Raw genomic sequence first — 19,192 nt, forward strand, 5'->3', positions numbered from 1 at the left:
GCTTCCCAGTCTTACCTTTTCTTTATACCAACAGCATGCCACTTGCTTGGAGTTAATGCTCAGCAAAACCAAGGTTGCAAAAACTCATTCTATGCATTTGAAAAGATTAATTAACAAAGAATTTGAAGTTGCTCAGTCCAAACAGGCACTGTATAAACCACTGAAACACACAGGAAAGGTTTTTCAAAAAATTCCACCAGAAACTAGGGATATTTCCAGAGGAATGGTAGTTAGGTTGTCAATCCCATAAGTTTTCATTAAGACCAAAATTCCTAAATGCTATCCTTTGAACACCTTCTGCCTTAGCACTCAGTGGTTATGACAGCTACTTAAGCATATCTGTACTTAATATTTTGCTCCAAAATCCACCTTAAGTATCTAATTATGAGGGACTATAGGAATTATGTTCTTTTATTTGCTTAGGTCTAAAGATGAATACCATTTACATTTCCACCACCAAGGATACAAGTTTTCCAGTCTTTAGTCAATGCCACTATTAAATGAACAAATCAGACATTTTTGAAAAATTAAAAAACCCACCCCACCTTGGAATGTTAAGTATTTTTTTCCAATCCAATGCTTACTGCTTGCCTTTATTAACTGTGACTGAATATGCCTTATGTCAGCAGAGATACTTATTGCAGTTAACAGCATTACATGGGATTCAGCATCTAAAAGTTCTTAGCCTATATTGTGTGTCAGAATTGTAGGAAAGAACAGCTGGAGAGAATTGTGTGGAGCTTGTTGTTGAGAGTGGATGCAATCTTAATTCTGGTGTCTTGTCCTTAGTAATGAGAGAGCTTTTGTAGGTTGAGTCACAAAAGGGAAAGAATAGTCTTTGTTTGACTATTATTAACCTGGTGAATAATGTAGATAGTTCTTCTTTTTGACATTTGGAGAATAATGTATGTTTAATGTCAGTTCCACTGTTTTGCTTCCCTGTTGCTCTGCACAAGTATCATGGTGTTTCTCAGAAGTAAAAAATGGTACAGAACTGTCTTGAGGAAGGACTGAGTTGCTTTGTATCTTGCACTTGTGGCTGTTTGGTTCTACACCCATTTTATAGATCTTCTAAGCAAAATAAACACATCACCGTCTTCAGTCTTGTGGGGTTGGTTTGTCCTCAGTTGCATCTTTTGATATTGAATGGATTATAGATTAAAAACAAACTCTCACTATCAAAACTGTCATTATTCCCTTCTCTCTTCTTCTTCTCTCTGTCTCTCTTTTTTGGAAACAAACAAGCAAACAAAAGCTACAATTTATTCTATCTTTATGCAGAGATGTTTGTTAAAACTCCTGTTGTTCTTGATGCTTCTCAACTCCTGCCAATTTATATACAGTTTTTCAGTCTTTTGTTTAGCTTTTTTTTTTTTTTTCAAGATTACTTTAGTCCTGAGTGATGTTCTCTGGATGACACTTTTATCAGTGCCAAGCACCAAAGAATGATAACCTCCCATGTTTTATATATGCCAGTGCTGTTACTATACAGGCAGGTGAGATTCACACTTCTGCCACAGTCCTGCACTGTTCACAGGCACTTCAGCTCTGTTCTTCTCTTGTGATGCTGAATAGGACATTGCCACTTGCCCATTGTCATCTCGTTGAATCTTGAGCATCTTTCCAATTTATCAAGATCATTTTGAATCTTAATGCTGGCTTCAAGAATGTTTTTACCCTTGATGGTTTAATGTACACTGTAAATTTTACGTGAGTACTGTCTTCCATCATTTAAGTTAATGAAAACAATGACAGGCCTCTGTCTGAAATACCTGCCTACCTTTAGATAAAGTATTAAATCTTCTAGGAAAGTGTATTTTCAAAACTTTGGTAGAATTGTGGATTAGTGCTAGTACATATTTGTTCACCTTGCTTTTATGTATGCTGTATAGCTTTCTCAGAGTAAATAGAGATGATCCCTTCATCTCTTAATCTCTAAAGAGTTATTTGGTCAAAGAACATATTGAGTATTTTGTGGATTTTTTTTTTTTTTTAAATTTCAGGTGCTCAGGAATAAAACAATTTAATGAAATCTCAGAGTATTTTTGTTCCAAAGTCTAATTCCTGTGCCAGGGTTGCAGAAAATTAGATGGAAGGCTTGAGAGTTTTACTATTGTGCCACTGTAGGTGATAGAAGATATGAACAAAAAATTTTCAAAGTGTCTGTATAACCACCCACAGAATAGGCCTAATGTATTCATTCAGGCTGGTTTTCTGAGAATTAATTTACATTTCATATACTTGAGAGTCTCACATGAAAAGATATTTTTATGATGATTTTTAATACAGTAATTTGATGAGATCATAAGGATTTACTTTGGAAGGATTTATAATTAATTTCTGCATATAAGAAGATATCATTCCACAAGTGTGAAGTTTATATTTATTTGTTCACCATAATGTTTCATGAAGGAGAGAGAAAAATAGGTGCAATTACAGAGCAACAGGATCTTCTGGTCTCTTCTCTCCCTATATTGTGACTGCTAATATGAAATTTTCAGTGGAAAATCTGTGAAGAAGGAGAAAGAGTCCATGCCTCTTTAAAAAGCAAGAATTTTATTATGAAAAAATCCTGGTTTCTATACACTGTGTTAAACTTCCTCATGTCCTTTCCCTGTTAATTTATATTCTACCCTGTCCTAGATACAAGATCTTTTCCCCAAACTGCCTTCAATAATACAGAACATTGTTTGAGGGAAGATTTTTCTTCTCTCTTTCTGTTGAATGTGTGATGAAAAAGTTGAATAAGACTCAAACAAATGCATTTTCAGGAAAATCTTGTGGGGGTCGGAGGAACAAGCACTGAAACAACTGCTGAGTCACTTCCTCCTGCCGTGCCAGGTGTCCTCAGGATCCCAGAAAGGCTTGTTGAAGGCAAAACCTTCTTCACTGGTGTAGCACATCCATCTGGGACATCATCAGATGAATTCCTGACAAGGGGGAAGGACAAGATAATTAAGGAGCTGACTTTGGGATGTGAGCTGTTGTGCACTGAGCTCAGTGGAGCAGAAGACTTGTAAATGTCACCATCAAACCAGATATTTATTAGTTGGAGCTGACAGACTCCAACTTCCCAGTAAGTGGTGAGAAAATATTCCCCATCACTTGAGATTTTAAAACTGTGGCAGACTGAACATGGCCTGAAAAAAATGTTCTCTTGAGCTGAGTGCTCTTACAGCAGTGGGAGGAGTGATGAGATGAGCAGTTTTGGTCTTTCCCTCCTGGTTCTGCCTCCCTACTTTCCTGTCACCACCTCCAAGAGGCTATTGGTTGTTTCTACAGTCAAAATTGTTTCCAGGGTGCTATAGAGTAAGTGGGAACTTGACTTATACACTAGTGAGTACTGGCCAGAGAGCAAAATAATGGGAACACTTCTAAAAAAATAATATTGACTTTTTTCCCCTCCTTGCTTACCAGCTGCAGACTGTGCCATGAGAGAAACCAATCACAGACTCATTCCCAAACTGTCCAGATGAAAAAGACCTGGAGGCTACTTTGTTTATTGCCATAACTCTCTGGAATTGCTTCCTGCCATATATCTGAGTACTATATTCAGGCTAATTTGCCATAACTTTCCACTAGAAACCTATTCCATACCCTGATAAATCTCATCTCTAGCTCTTCCTGCAACCCCCATCCTGAAGAACTCAGTCCATGTTTTCATTTGTCCATTTTCATTCCGAATCAGAGATGCTGCCTGAAATATTTAAAGGCTAAGGACCTCAGCAGGCACTGGAGAATGCTGTCGATGTTTTCCCTGTCATTTTCTTTGCTCTGTGAAGGATCTATCATTGTAATAAAAATTCCAGACAGGCAAGAAAAATCATCCATATTACTGGACAATCTGCTACCCTTATCTCCTGCAGATGAAAACCTTTTTACCTATAACTCGGGAAAGTATTATTTTAAAAGTATGAAAAGAGAAGCGCCTTATTACATAGTTGGTTCTACCATGCCGAATTAAAGAAATACCTTTATAGAATATAGAGGACAAATTGAATTTCAAACTAACCTTTCAGGTGTGTAGATATTCTCCTGGGCCAAGAGGATGTTGAAATGGTTCAGGCTTCATTCTGCAATGCAGAACCCAGCAGAGACTCGGGTACCCCACTTTTTGTGGTGCCATTTCGTCCCTGTCTTGATGTGGGGTAGTTTACATAAGGCTGTGTATTTACAATACACTGTGATGACCTCAGAGGAGGCAGTCCCAGCTGTAAGGCAGGACACATCCTCATGAAAATCATTCTCCAGGTGCTCAGCATTCCCATAGGGTACTATATATTACCATATCATCCCTTTTTGATTCAGGAATGCTCATACCTGATTCTGTAAATGCTCATTTATCTGTTTCACCTTGTCCATGACACCTCACTTAGCCCACACTGAAACTAATGGAAAGTTTTTCTGTCCTTTATGGGGGAATTGAATCAGACTCAGCTGGAAGATAAAATGATGTTCAGATTCAAAGATATTGAGGATGAGACCGTAAAAGTCATTGGTTAGAAGATAGTTTGAAATTTCTTCTGCCATTGCAGCATTGTGTGTTGAAATATCAATATTTTGCTGTTCTCATCCAGATCTTTGAGCTCTTTATCAGCTTATTTTCAAATACTGTAGCCTTAATACAGGTATTGAATCCTTTTACATCTTTTAGCAGTAATCCTTGTAAGTGTCACTAAATACAAAGAAAGCACTATTTCTCTGAGCAAGTGGTGATGAAGGTGTAGTGTCTTGGGAAAAATAGCACTTTTTTGTGTGTGGATTATCACTTTTGAGCCCCCTCTTGGTTATCTCTCTTTGTTTCACACAAGGATGGTATTAGTAGCCTGGAACAATCTCTGTGTGCCCTTTCAATCGGAAACACTTCTTGATTTGTATACTTATATAGCACAGGCCAAGCTGAAGTGAGAATTTATTTCCTGAAGAAAACAGATTTAATGTGAAAGGTGATCCTCAGAAGTTTCACAGTTCCAGTTGCCTTGGATAAGCACCAAGAAAGGCAGCTGCTGCTCGGAGTGAGTCTCCCCTGTCCCTGAGAGCTGCACACCACAGATGAGGTGGGGGAATGTTCTGTGCACAGGCCCCTCTTTTCAAGGACAGTGCACATACTAGAAGTACTAAAGGAGGATTAATATGAGAACCATGAAATACAGGCTTTCAGTTCCTCATTCTGCATTGCATCGTGGTTCAGAAATCTGCCTAGTACAGCCTTCAGCTCCTGCCCCTCACTAATTATGTTCTCCCTCTGCCTACCTTTAACTTTGCAATCCTGATTCTCATAACCCCAGACCATTCTAAACTTCATTGTGTTTATAGAAAAACAAAAAAAAAAAAAGAATAAACAAACAATATTAGCAAAATATTCACCATCTTTTAGAGCACTAAAAAAATTATGGCAATAAGAATGTTTATTGGAATTTTAAGACTGTTTATACATTTGTTCTTAAATTAATGAGTGCAAAAATAGAGGGAGGACAGAGTGAGTAAGTAGCTTATTGTCTGGAGTGCTGAGAGCTGCCTAAAAGGATGTTGTACTGAGAATACACTCTAACGTGAAAAAGAGACCCACAGGCAAACAGCTATTATCTGAAGTAATCTTCAGCAAAGAGGATGTGTCTATGAAATAACTTTTGGAGACCTTGGGTAATTCGATGCCTCAACCTCTGCTCACCAACCTATTAGATCAGAAAAGAAATGTTCATAAACCCTTTTGAAATACCATTTGTTCCCACCAGAAGTGCACTAAAGTGTATGGAATATGGTGAATGAAGGATGGGTTAGTGTGTGACCTAATGATGAGATGAACAAAAGAGGGGAAAAACATTGCACCACCTTTTTGCAAGTTCCATTTATCCATGAAATAACAATTGCATTCATATTTGCATTTCCATTACACAGAATTACTATCTTCTGACTTACCAGCACAATGGTATTGTTTTATTTATTTAAACTGGATGGTTTGCTTTCCATGGTGTGACCAGCTGGGAGAAAAATAGGATTCAGTAATGTGAACATTTCACAGTAAATAAATTGCATTGATACAACAATATAAAAGCTGTGCTCAGCAGTTTCTGTAGGACAAGGTCTGTTCTAGAACTATGCATCCAGCTTTCTAAACACTTGGAGAACTATAAAGGTTACATCTTGGTGTATGAAATAATACAAAAATATATTGAATTTCCACTTAGGATTCTGTTTACTCACATCTCCCCGTTAAAGAAGTTACATGTTTAATCAGCTGCTTTCAAGCAGAATATTTGTCTCTCTATTTCTTGCTCATATTGCAGGCTTCTCTGTAAAATCTTGCTGTGATTAAGGACCATTGGCTCAGTTTCAAATTCACTCTATTCAGACATCACAACCCCCCCAAAAAGAGAAAACTGAGAAAGGCTTCAGAAAGATTCTTTAGGTGTTAGATATGTTGACTTGATTGCCTGTCAAATTTAGTGTTTTCTGTGCAGAATCCCATCTCCTCTGCGGGTTCTTCACCAGGACAATTGCTCTCCACTCCACTTCTTTGAGCTGTCAGAGACAATGGAGTTCCCTTCCTTTTCTTTGGTCTTCTCTGGATACCCACAGGCTCTCTTAAGGAAACCCTTTTGGTATTTTGCTGAGGAAGCTGTCAGTGAAAGCTCTGCTTCCACCTCCTAAGCAGGTGCTGTTCGAAGAACAAACACTCAATCTCTATTCAACACTCTGCCTCCCTTCCTACTGATGTTTACAAAGTTCTGAAGCTGAGGACGCACTCAGCTGCAGTCATGACTGCTGTTCCACGTGGACAGTGGTATGAACTGACAACACTGCTACGTGTGGCTGTGGATTTGTTACAGCAGTCGATGGCAGGGCTTTGTGGCAGGAGAGCCCTTCCATGATGTGTTCCCTTGACTCTGATTTCTGTTTCTCATGCAGTGCTTCCAGTCCACGGCCCAGCTGAACACCACTCAGTCTTTGCTGGTATTTTGCCAGCAATAAATCTGTGCAAACCCCATCCTCCTCAGCAATGATAGTGTCCATCAGAGAAGGGCAGTGAATTGTTTTGGTGGCACTTGAACTTGTTTGGCCTTTGCAAGACAGTGAATTCTTTATATACTGCTTAAAGAATTATTTTAGCATTTTGAGTTTCATAGAAACCCTGGATTCTCTCAATATGAATAAAAAATTCTTGAAGGAAAGAAACCAGTGAGGTCATGTCTTAGTTGGAAGGGTAGCAAAACCAAAATGAAAATAAAAATACTTGCCTCCTTTTAATGTTCCCAGTTGTCCTCTTTCTTCTTGTCTACTTTGTAACAACTGCAATGTTTCTATTTCTGATCCAGTATGAAGGAAAAAGAAAAGCCTCTTGAAAATGTAGTGCTTGAAGATGGACAGCACATATTTTTATTCAGAAATTTTTTAACTATTCATATGTGCATAAAAGCATCTCAAACACTTAAGTTAGAAAAAAACCTCAAACCATTTTGGTTTTAACTCTTTGTATTATTCATTGCAATGGGGTAGTTTAGGATGGTGAACTCAAACATTCAAACTTGTTATGAACTTATGTACATAAAATGATACCCACAGTGATATACAGGTATAACAGTATTTTATTATGAAGCATTTGTGGTGAACTCTTTTTTTATAGATAATACATATAATGATTGAAATTGTAAAATAATTAATACTTAAGTCAAGCAATTTCTGACTTTTTTTGAGACTCTATTTCTGCATGCCTCCATAAGCATCTGGAGCATGGAGGCATAACCAAAATCTGTAGCAGAAAGGGATGGAAAACATTGTTATACTTTGTCTCTCAACAAAAAAGCACATACATTCTACACCTCCCGTTTCTACCCTGCACATACACTGAAATACTCTCTTTATCTTTCTTTAGAGATACACTTTATATGGTGTATATATCCAGGGTGAATAAATTGAACAAAAAATACTGTAGCTATATTTGTATTTATCTTTAGCAAGACAGCTATAGCCTGCATCCTCTGCTGATGACAATTAGAATGAAAGAGTAGAAATTACAGCAGGGAAAGAACTTCTCACACATTACGCATGAACATTGAGCTGATTTTATTCTAATGTTCCACAACATCCACACAGCAGTCAGAAAGCTTGAAACAATAAAGCATAAAAAAGATCTAAATATTAATTTTTCTTTTTATGCCACTGGTAAATTAAAACCTTAAAAACATTGGGATTTCATTGGTGCCACTATTTGATGTTCATAAAGAAACTGAGGAATTTACATCTCCAGTTTTAATTATATATGATCTTTAATTCTATTTTTGTGCATAAAAATGGAAGCCTTGCACCACCTCTTCTGCAAGGGTGAGAAGCAGAATTTCCTCATGGTATTGTCTTTGAACACCACTTAAGTCAAAGCAGAATGGATGCTTGAGCAGACCCTTCCTCTGTGTAAGGGATGGCTCTGTTTCCGTTGAAGCTCCTGAAACTGTGATAAGTATCCTCAGGTGTGGATCTGGCCTCCAATTTTTTACCAAGAAGTAACTACAACACAGCAAAGGTTGTAAAGCATTCACTTTGAAAATCTGAGACTTTCTGCAACAACAATTTTTTCCCCCTGTCTCAGTATCCTCCTGCCTGATGACTCTTCTGCTGACAGTAAACTAAATATTGAACAGCCCTTCAAGGGATTTGGCTCTTTACTTCTGAGCTTTTCAAAGAAACTGATAAAATGTCTAATTATTTGAATAATCAAGGGAATGAATATTTGATCACCAACATCAAAGATGAAGCCATAATTCAAGAGCTGAGGTATATGCTTAATATTGCATTACTCATAACACAAAGAGAGTTATAATTTCCTTGAAAATGTATTTGTTAAAGGTCTTTTGGAACAGTGGAATGGAGAAATATTGAGCATTAATTTATATATATTTATTTAATTATCCAAAACTTGCCATTGTGTCATTTGTCAAGCTGTTGGACGGAAGAAATCATGGTCAGTTAAGGACAATAACCTCAAATTTGGACGCACTTCACAATGCCAATAATGGTCTGAAGTCCAACCAGACATTGTGAATAATATTAGGTTTCACACATATGTATTCTTATTATATTTCTTAATTATTTGTAATAAGCCAGGCATGGAGGCTGTATTACCTGTTTAGTGTCAATGAAGTAATTTTGTTTCTGTTTCTGACTGAGATACACTGAAAAGTGACTATGGAACATTATCATTGCCACTACCTGCTAGATCCTGCTTGCCTTTCTCTTCCCAGCATCCTAAAGAGAAACCAGTTTAGTCCTAATGCCCCTTTTCCCCCATCATCCCTCAAGGTTCAGCACCACAGCTAGCACTGATCATTAAAAAATACACTTTGACTTTGATGTGACCTAAAGCTCAAACTGGAGCCAGCCAGGAAACAAAGCAGCCATTTCTATTTTAATATTTCAAACACACCTTAAGCAGTTTGGGGACCTTCCATCAAGAGCAGTTGCTGCCTAGAGAGCCACTGTCAACTTTATGAAGCCCTGTACATTTACCTGCCCTGACAAGTTGCTCATATTGAGATGCCAGGTTGTTTTGGTTGAAGATCATTAAAATTATTAACGACTATCTATCAAGATATAGGGAACTGCAAATGCAGAAAGGCCACTTAATAGAGCCTGGGCTAATTGAGGAATGTGGGTTTGGACCCTTTCCTCCCTTCTGCATCCCTGGAATAAATCACAAAAGACCAAACACTGGCTCACTCAGGTATGTCCAGGCACAGGGTTTCAGGCCTGGATTTGCCACCCACTGCCCTTTACTGAGGCAGAACAGTGCACAGTGAGTGCAACGCTGCACAGAGAGAGCCCAACAACATGCTGAGAGCTCCAAGTCCAGTTCCCAGTCCCTATTTTACACATTTAATCACTTTCTCATTCATTCTGCCGTGTGTTTCCACTGATTAGATCTCAAGTCATGCATCTCCCACTCACATTTAATCTTTTGTTAGTTAGGTTGCGAGTAAACCAAGCATGACTCTGAGCTTCATTTATTCACAGAAATGTTATGTATTTTCAGCAATATATTTGAACATTTTCTGGTGTGAACATGCACCTGTACAGCGCTCAGGTGTCTGAGTGATTGCCAATGCTCTTTAGTGGACTGCAGACATCCTGCTTATTAACCTGAGTAACTGCTCACCACTAATATTCTCAAGAACCCCATCACTTCTGCTGCACAGCAACAATATTTGGGCTTTCTACTTCCTGAAAGGCATGTAGCAATATTTCACACCACGTACTAACCCAGGTTCTCAGGCAGAAAACACATCAGTCAGCTGCAGTTATGCAGTTAAAACAACAAAAAACCAACAAAACTTTTGTATTTAAAAGTGACTTGTGCTCATTTTGTTTGAATAAATTTCAAAAGAAATGAAAATTCATAGCCTCCCCAAGAAGATAAATCTTCCCAAATCTTCTAAAAATTCACAGCTAGACAAAGAAAGCGAGGTCATTGCCTCATTGCCCTTAGGGACATTAGGACTCTGGACTGTGGCGGTGTCCTTTGACCACCACACCTTTCCCAAAATGAATGAGAAAGAAGGAAAAAGGCCACCTGTGTTATGTTGACCTCACTGTCAGTTAAAAGAACAAAATATTGTATGGGTTTCCTCGCAATTATTAGATCTATAGTGAATAAATGATCCAAGTGAAAGGATAAGGAGATTAAAGGAGGTTTGTTTACCCAAAGAACTCTTCAATTCTTTGATAATAGAACTCTTCATTGTAAAAAAAAAACCCCACCTTCAACTGAGGAACAATAGCTCAAATTGCAGATATTCACTAGCAGAGACAAAACTTACTTTAAAAGAGGCAATACAACTACTATTATAATTTCTGCTGTTAAGAAATAATTGCAAATTGTACTTGTGCCTGAACCTCCACTTGGAGATCAAAGACCAACTGTAATAAGAAAATATCTCTTATAAAAAAGAGGCCCCATTCTAACGAATGCCTAAAATAAAAATGGGCATCCAGACAAAATGTGTGTACAGTCAACTATCCTAGGGGAGCAAGAGCAACCCTGGAGCTTCTCACAGAGCTGCAGCTACTCTTTTTTATCTTACCATACCTTAAAAGCAGCTTTTCTTCCTGTCTGTGCCAGCTCTTCCACAACAGGAGCTCAGCAGGAATCCTCACGGTGTGATCCAGCAGCTGCCCTTGGACATCCCAGAGCCGTAAATTCGCTGCTGATGGGAGAGAGGGCATTGATGGTGAGAGGAATGGCAAAGCACAGCATTAAAACACCCTGCAAAAAACCTAACCAAAGAATTGTAAGCATTCACATGAGCTAAAAAAAGAAATTCAAGGTAATTTAGATATAGCTTGGCTAAAACATAAGGCACGGAAAGCAGCCAGCAGATATTTTAAGGCCGTGTTTGCATAGGAAATACTTAGAATGGAAATACAAAGAACTGTGAAGAATTGCGTAAACAGGAGAGTTCAAATCAAGGGAAAATTAAAAAAAAAAAAAAAGGATTTGACAGCAAGGCTGTGTAGTTGCTTCATTTTGATTTCACAAGGGAAACACTCCAACCTGTTTCACTGGATACAGTAAAACACAAAACGAGTTGGGCAAAAGCAGAAGAAAATATACTGCAGAGAAAGTCAGCAGTCAGAGGTGGAGCATGAGAACATTTCCATCCATTAATTACCCATTTTCTGGCTGGTGTTTCACTGTGACTTTTTTTTTCCCCTCTGGAACCACTAACATCCCACCACACAGTGATCCCAAGCAATGGGACAAACATCCCAAGACCTACTTGGGACACTGATGCCACTCTAACTTAGCTGTCTGTGCCATTTGTGTGTCTGGAAAGAGCCAGCAACTGGGGTTAGGTCCTGGAAGAAATAGCCAGAAATTAACTGCTCTATTATAAGACATAAAAATGTAATCCAATCTTGAGAATGTGTGATAATTTCCCTAGTCTATTTTTATAATTGCATGGAAAATATTCTTGAACATTCCACATAGATTATTAGAGAACACTTAATTTATGCTGCTAAGTACTGCCTTAAAATACCTTTACTGGAGTCTTCAAAATGACAAACACCTGTCTTATCATTCACACTAAGAATAGGTTTCCAGCAGACCATAATAACAAAATGATAATTTGTGAAGTTCTGAAAGAAGATGGGACTAGTAAAAATCATCACAGAATTAACTTTTTAATATCCCAATATCACTGTTGCTTAGTAAGAGTGAGGTTTTGAAAATGAAATTAAAGCATAAATCCCTGGAAAAGACTTTGAGAAGCCTAACATTCAATTACTAGGTTAAAAAAAATATCAGCTTTAAGGTTTTAAATGTGTCTCTATCGATAGAAATGCAAGGAGAGGATGTAAGCACACACTATTAGAAACAAGAGCAGCTCTGCACTGGAGATGTTTAGGGAATAGAATTCTTTGATCAATTCAGGGTCCAAAATTGTTCCATCCAGCATAGCAGTTTTATAGAAAGACCTCAAATTAGACAATTGTTGGTGCAACCAAATTTTTCTCCATGAAGGTATGGAAGGAGTAAAACATGTTTTCAAGGTGCTCTCCAAAATCCTGGGCAGCTCAGACAGATGTCCAAAGATCTTCCCAGTAATTTCACAGCTCTGCAGACCTGGGACACCACAGCTGGCACCAGGAGAACTGGGGAGAATTCCCCCACCCCCCGCCACACACAGGGTCAGGTTTGGAGGGTGGGGGCTCTGTCAGCCCCTCCCCTGCAGGGGTGACCTGCAGACAGGGCTGCCCACAGCTTCTAGGAAACTCCTTGCTGAGGGGCCACAAGGAAGGCGCTGCCTGGAAGCCACAAGTGCTTCAAAGCCTTTCCCAGGGCTAAAGTTTCCCCCCTTCTGGAAGGCAGTCTAATGAATCCTGGCTCAGACCTGTTTCCAGATGCAGGGATGTTTTCCATGAGATACTTCAATTTCTGGGAAATAGCAGGGTGGTTTATCTCAACAGAAGACTGTCTTCTCTGATGAGGTCTGACTGGCCTGTTTCTGCTTCATTCCTGTAGGGGGTTGCTTAACGCTGGTGATTATTTTTATTTTTAGAAGTTTACATTAAAAAAAGTCAAGCTTCTACTTAAAAAAAAAAAAAGAAGAAGAAATTGCTTAGCTGAAGGCAAATGGTCAGTTTTGTATAAAATGGGAAGAATTTTCTGATGGTAAGGCAGAAGTCTATGTATAATGACATAGAAAGAGATGCAGCTGCTGTGGCTCAAGTGTGGCAAGACACAGAGCTCCTGCAGCATCCCCAGTTTATGTCTTACAGCAAAATCCAGGAAGGACACATACAGCAGTTTGGTGCCTCGGCATTGTGTTCAGCCTGGGCTGGCAGACTCATTCAGAGTAACCTGGGTGTTTCTGTACTGACCAGTAGGTCCAGAGGTGCAAATTGCAGCAAAAAGCTACTCAGTTTGTAGAGGTGAAAGCTATTTCTACCCCAAATCCCTCTTCCTGTGATGGGCCATGAACACCTGCTCAGCAAGTGAACTCCTGCAGAGTTCACTGATGTCTCCAGGCTCAGGATCACATTTATGCTGTTGATAAGCAGAAATTTGATCTTTAGATATACCTTGCTTCAAACTACACAGATACCACAAGGTGAGATGCCAGAGTTTCAATTACTTTTCTTCAACTGGGTGTGTGTAAGAGAAAGAGCAAATAAAATAGACAAAACTGCTGTTATTCAGAAGACACCCTGAGAAACAGAGAGACAGGGAAAGATTAAATGTGACAGGGACTCCCTGGAGGATTTTGGGGGAGTTAGGGAGGACTTTTTTTTAACCCCAGCACATCTGAAACTGAGAATCTGAGGCAACAAAGGAATAACAGTAGTTCACTAACAGGTAATTTTATTCTTAATTTCTCTGAAAAACGGCTAGAGAACTATTTAAAGCACAGTGGAACTTTATACAAATAATACTTCCTTGGACAACAAAAGGAAAATAAGGCATGCCTAATGTGTGAGAGGAAATTGCTGGAGAAGCTCAGATAATGCTGTAGCCTTTTGTTGATTTTTCTTAATAGTGACTACAATTATAGAATGTGTCTGTGTGCTATGAATAGATGCTGTGAATAAAATTCAGGTACCCTGCTAGTCAGTTTTTCTTACCAATAAATACACGCCCCAGAAAACATTCACCTGTGTGGCAAGTAGCTTTTAATCCATGTACTTTGCACAATTGATGGAATTACAATGGGGATTCATTAGAGGCTCCCTTGAATGGATATTTGGCATTGCTGACTGTCCTTGGGCAGCTATCAGCCCAAATGTGGGTCAGCCAGAGGAAGGACGAAGCCAGAGCCCAGCTGGAAAACAGGTGTGCTGGAACAGAGGTATTAGGAATCCGTGATCTGAATTCCACAGCTGGGCAGACACCTACACCACAGAGTTCTCACTTTCACTTTTCCAAGCTGAGAGAAGAAGAATCTCACTGGTTTTAGTCTCTCCAAAATGAAAGGGGAAGCAGATCCTGTTTAACAGGAGAAACAATATTTAGTGACTCTCAGTGACATACTTACCAAATATTTATGTGTTAATGCCACACAAAACTGACTTCAGATGGCATAAGCCACATTTCGTTCACTGGATAGTCTAAGTAATGCTTCTGCTTAGTTGTTATTGTGCTTGAAGCCCTTCATTCTTCCCAAAAGTATCTGGGCAGTTGGGTGTTGCATGGTCCCCAACTGGAAAGGGAAACACACTGATCTTTCTTAACGACTGTAAATTTATTTAATTGTGTTGGATTCAACTATTTTCATGCGTGTCCAGCTGAGTTACTGCTTAATCTGAGCTGAAATCTATGAAATCTAAGAAACCAGGTTTGTTTGGGTTTTATTTTGTTTTGTTTTGGGTTTGTTTTTTTTTTTTTTTTTTTTTTTTTTGAGGAATCTGACTGAAAATAACACCCTAGCTTGGTTTAGCAAAGTCACATCTGTCCTCATCTAAGCTTTGCCAGGAGGTGAGATGTAGCAGTTGTTGAATGGTGCTTCTTGGAAAATCACACAACTATTTCAAATAGAATTTCTAATATGTGGCATCTTAAGGTAATGAAAAGACTTTAAAATAACGGGTTTTTTTCCTTTTCTGTTCATATTTTTTGTTTTCCTAAGGTCTTTCCTTTTCTCTGATAGTCAAAAATATAGAGAGGCCCTCAGAATAAATCTGCATGGGTCACCTGACTTCAGTGGTTTCCTGACAATTGCAATGAGTTAAATTTCCAGCCTTGTGATTTAGAGCATGAGATCATCCACATCAGGTCTTAGCCACTCTCTAGCAATGCATTCCTAGGGAAAAATTACAAGGATAAGACTTTGCAACTGGCAGAAATTACACCTACTAAGTCTTCTATGGAGTTTTTTCCTTTCATCCATTTGGCTGCTGGACTTTTAACCTCAAATATATTTCTGGCTCATAGCCATGAATTTGACTAGTTGTTTAACTAACTAGTTTAACTAAACTAACCATTTAACAGGATGTTGGAAAATGACCTTGTGATTGTTTGGAACCTGTAACCTGAACAGCCCATTTGCTGTCCTCTTGTTCTTCTATTTTGAGAAACAGGGAACAATTCCTTTCTCTTAATTTCTTTATTTATAATTGCACAGACCTGTGTCATATCACCCTGAGTCATCTCTTTTCCAGCCCTAGGCTTGCTTGGTTGTTTTCTCTGAGAAAGAAGCTATTCAATATGCTTGCTCATCCTTCTCCCTGACTGGAGTTCTTTTTTCTTCTCTTTCCAGATGAGAAAAGATCTAAATAAATACTACCCAGAGACCTCTTACTTTCTTTGAAAACTGCAGTGATCTTTTTAACAGTACTGTGTAAAAATGACATATGTGAAATACAATGAAATTTGTTGACATTCCCAACACTGAAGATTAAGTAAATATGATTTTACTCTCTGTACTAAATCTGCTGATGAAGAAGCTAACTTCTGATCAGCAGCAGTTACAGTAACTAGCTTGCCTGCTTTCCTCACGCTGGGGATAATTCTGCCTTGGAGATGCCACTCGTTGATTTCTTTTTGCCACGACAGATGTTTAAGCTGATACTTCCTTAGATGACAAGACTGAAAATAGACTGAACATCGTTTGATGGAAACCCCCCAGCATCAACAGAACCAGTACAGACCCCAAGCCCTTTATCTTGCCTCTCAGACAGTACTTTGGCAGCCCTATATATGATAATGTAAGAATAATTGCTTATTACATCTCTGCTGTAGCACACAAGCATTGTGTAATTCAGCATTAATGTCTGACAACCCAGCTGTCATCTTTCCAAAAATACTTGCTCTCTAACTACTGTAGCTGCTGCTGCTTCTACTTCAAACCAAGGGAAGAGATTCTGCTCGGGGGCATTTTGACAGGGTGTTATCTTTTGAAAAGACAGATGTTTGTGCTGCAACTGTCTGGTGGTTTTAAGGCTCATGCACATGTTTCAATAAATAAGTGCTAAATTACTTGCCAGGTTCTGAGTTAAAGTGGACTTCTAGAGAAATATGTAGGTGAAACCCAAAAGTAAGACCAGCATGCTCACAAGAAAAGTTTCAAATCACCTTTGAAACAACAGGAAAAGACAAGAAACTCTGGCTTGAAGGCTTATGAATATGAAAAGACACTTAGAATTTATAAAATAGATGATGGTGTCACTTTCTGCCCTTCTTCATTTAATTTCCCAAGAGAAATACTTCAAAGGGAGGGCAAATAATTCCTCCCCTTGTAAGGGATTTTATTATTTGAAGTAGCATGTTGGTCCTTATTGACCCAACTTTGATTGGTAAGATGGTGATGAAATTAATCTGGCCTTTGGTATAACCACAATTAACTTCTCCAGAAGGGAGGTGATTCCATGTCTTGAAGTAAAAAAGTTTCCTTGGAAGGAGCAGCCCGGGGCATTTATGTTGTTTGAGGCTTCAATAGACTCATGCCAGGCTGATGTGGTTTGCCTTCCTCTGGCTCAGGTCCTCTGCCCTGGGTGGAATTTCACCTTGGCAGATAAATTATGGAAATTCTCTCACATCAGAACCACTGACTATTATCTGATGTGGGAGTTTAATTCCTCATTCAGATTCGCCATAATGGACCAAACAAAGACCTGGAGAATGACACATTGAACAGAGTTTAATATTCTTTAGAAAGCCTGGTTAACCTGTCACTGCTAAATGAATATGTGTCTCTGTGCACTTTAGATGCTGTCTTGTCTTAATAAATGGAAGTAGGATAAACTACTTGAGCTTTAAAACAACTTACAAGGAAAGACATGAAACACTCCCCTCCCTCTGGTAGTCTGCAATTCCTTACTGAATGAAGGGTGAGGAGGAAGAAAGAGAAAAGAAAAACAGGGATCCCATTTTCTAAAGTACTCTAAAACTCAGTCTTGTGCTACTGACTTACCAGAACACCAATCTGAGGACTCTGACTCTGGGAAATTTGCTCAGTAGGATCACTTTGAGTCATTCTGGAATCACAGAAAAGCAAACATAGGGCAAATAATTCAGAAAATTCATATGAGATGTGGGGAGGCAGGTAAATGTATATTACAAAGTACAATAAAAGTACAATGCCTTTTATATAAATACATAAATAAATATGTATGTATATATATGTATGCACATACATACAAAGACCTTATGAAACCTCAAATTTGCAAGCTGTTCTGTACAAAGATTTAACATACATAAACTAGATCCTGGGGCAAAAAAAGACCACTTTGCAAGTTAGAACCTAACAGTATCTCTCCTCATGCCAACGTGCCCACCCTGTTCAGCTAACCACATGCTTAATTTTATTTTGGACATTATGAAAATAGAATTAATGAAAAAAAGCTTAGTTGCCTGGTGCTATAGCTCTGATCCTGTCTGATATTTTCTGCCCTGTTAGGAGCTGGAGAGGGCCATGGGTGCTCATTGATTCCAGAGGCTGGAAGAAAATTTTGTTGGAATAATTTTAATTTTCTATGCCAAAATAAGATTTTTTTCATATGAAGATTATTTCTTCTCCCCTTTGTCTTCCTTGGATTACACTCCTCCCACTGTACCTCATGCCCCAGCTGGAAAACCTGAAACCAAGGTTCCCCAGGTGCTGCCGTGGGGACTCCTGAAAACATCACCTCCTATGAATGTGCTGCACACTTCTTACATCCTGCTTTAGTTTTTTTAGAATTGCTTGTGGCACATCTTTGCAAGCAAGCAAGGCCACAGCAGCAGGTTCTTAGCAAGGCAGCACAATAGCTATCAGTAGATAAAGTTTTTAGTTCTTCCTTTTCCTCTGACCAGCTGTTCAAAGCAGTATGAAAAGCTGCAAGTATTCCCTGGGGAGAAAAAAGAGAAAGAAAATTAAATTAAAAAAAAAAAAAAAGGAAGACAAAATGGAAGCATTTCAACATTAAAACACTTTGATTTCTTTTTTGTTCAAAAAAAATCATTTAAAAATGCCTTGTATATTTTTTTCAGTGCTGATACTAGTTTAAAGTATATGAAAGAAATGAAATAAAATCTATTTACTTGATTTCTTTTTTTTTTTTAGATTGGCACTTTGGAAGCAATTCTTACTTGTTTTCCCACTTACTGCACATGGGCTTGCTTGCAAACTTGAGTGTGTGAAGCCGATTCCTTTTGCATGAGTGAGGTGGAGGGGGCACACTGGGCTCACACACAGCACTCTGCTCGTGAAGGGTCTCCTGGCACAGAGCTCAGCCTGTGCCTTCCCTCCCTGCAGCCCATCCCTGGCAGGGGAGAGGAGCCAAGTCCCACCTGTGCCACTCGTGGAGGTACAGCTGCTCTACAGACACAGACCTTACAGGGCTGATGCATTCCTTTGTCTCTGAAATTCCAACAGCAGCAATATTTTGAGAGAACAATGGCTTTAGGGCAATCTAGTGAAGTAGCTGTTTGTTCAAGGATTTGCTAACAGCGGGAGAGGTTTGAACGTGCACCCTCTTACTTTTGTCAGGAGAACATTGGCCTGCAGCCCCTGCAGGGTTGCAGAGGTTTGAGATAATCTTCGAGATGTGTGCTTGCTTTGCACATATGTTCTGCTTTCAGAAAAGGCTGCAGCAGTTGATGTGCTCTCCAGCTCCACTCCTCCCCTGTTTTTCTGAGGATTTGGCTTCCTTATTGGATGTCTGATGGTGCACTAAGGGACGTGTGTCATAGAAATGACAAGTACAAGGTGACTTCTCCTAAACA

The 19,192-nt window shown here is 38.9% G+C and overlaps 1 long non-coding RNA gene across 3 annotated transcripts in view; it reads right to left on the reverse strand.

Annotated features, from left to right (window-relative positions):
- Nucleotides 1-496: 496 nt before the first annotated feature.
- Nucleotides 497-19,192, reverse strand: part of LOC121671078 — a 121,433-nt gene continuing 102,737 nt past the window's right edge. For 2 of the 3 annotated variants that reach the window (XR_006018376.1, XR_006018377.1), the window contains 4 exons: nucleotides 17,400-18,315; nucleotides 11,078-11,195; nucleotides 4,013-7,307; nucleotides 497-2,930 (listed from right to left, as the gene is read on the reverse strand). This is a non-coding gene — a long non-coding RNA (uncharacterized LOC121671078). The remainder of the gene's footprint in view (nucleotides 2,931-4,012; nucleotides 7,308-11,077; nucleotides 11,196-17,399; nucleotides 18,316-19,192) is intronic. The other variant, XR_006018378.1, reaches the window with a different exon arrangement.

The sequence above is a fragment of the Corvus kubaryi genome, unplaced genomic scaffold (genome assembly GCF_017639235.1).
Source record: "Corvus kubaryi isolate FWS band 111438036 unplaced genomic scaffold, C.kubaryi_AGA036_p1.0 37397, whole genome shotgun sequence".
NCBI classification, from domain to species: Eukaryota; Metazoa; Chordata; class Aves; order Passeriformes; family Corvidae; genus Corvus; species Corvus kubaryi.